Consider the following 1,119-nt stretch of genomic DNA (forward strand, 5'->3'; position numbering starts at 1 on the left):
ATCTCCCTCTCTGTCACTCCCCTGTCCCTCTCTGTGTAATATGTGCTGTGGCAGCCTATCCTTGCATGTGGCAGCAGGGTGGATCTGCCTGTGAGGACAGCCTGCACTGTCTGCTGTCATATTGACGTGGCTTTTTTGCGCGAGCCGCTGCTGAAATCACCAAGAGCTCTGTTTAACCCCCCCCCCTCCTTCCCTTGCTCTTTAGTCAGCCTAGAAGTGCTGTGAATCATAAGAGGAGGTGGCTGCCCTGCTCTTTGATTGAATCCACATTGCCTTTCTCTTCTGCCGCTGCAGAAAGAGGCTAAAAGGAGACAGGGGAAGCGAGAGAGAGGATAAGGAGTAGGTGGGTGAGAAGGTGTAGTTGGCACAGTACAAAAACATGCACTGCAGATGAAAAGCATATGATTTGATCAAACACACTCTTAGGTGATGGCTACCTAACCAAGAGGTTAGGAAGGTAGGAAGGAAGAGAGGAGGGAAGGGCTGGAGTCCATCTGCAGGCCCAGAGTGAACCCTAGTGGCCAAGAGCTGCAACAACATAATGAATTTAAAGCAGGTGTTTTATATTGCAGCTTAAAGGTGCTGCCTTTTGTCTCTTACTGTAAGAGGAGTTTTCTAGTATACAAAATACTACGTTGGTCTTAAGGAATCCCTCATGTTACATTGAAAGTAAGCTGCTGCTCACCTGGCAATATATGCATTTAAATGAACTAATAATGCAACACAATGTGGATGCTTTTGGTTAGAAAAACATGTTTTTCAGGGGAAAGCCATGCTTGCTGTAGGATATAATTTGGGGTTTACTTTTCTTTGTCAATCTATTGCAAACACTGTTTGCTGTAAACACAGAAAATGCACAGAGAGAATACTAATGGAAAAAGGACCCTCACAGGACAGACATACATTTACATTAAATACTACTGATGAAGACTAGCCCAGAGAGTATGGCAGACAGTGCACATGAGTGGATACAAAATTGAGGTTTAAAAGACAACAAGACATTATAGAATAAGAATTACTAATAGAGCAAATAACAGATGAGAATGATATGGAGCAAGAATCCGAAACTCATCGGATAAAATTATCCAAGTGTACAAACAAATGTTATTTTATTTTATT

At 42.6% G+C, this 1,119-nt stretch overlaps 1 protein-coding gene across 9 annotated transcripts in view; it reads left to right on the top strand.

The window, feature by feature from the left end:
* LOC116671078 (zinc finger MIZ domain-containing protein 1) overlaps positions 1-1,119 on the top strand; it is a 129,183-nt gene that overhangs the window by 116,426 nt on the left and 11,638 nt on the right. The window lies entirely within an intron of this gene.

Source organism: Etheostoma spectabile, chromosome 21 (assembly GCF_008692095.1).
Source record: "Etheostoma spectabile isolate EspeVRDwgs_2016 chromosome 21, UIUC_Espe_1.0, whole genome shotgun sequence".
NCBI lineage: Eukaryota > Metazoa > Chordata > Actinopteri > Perciformes > Percidae > Etheostoma > Etheostoma spectabile.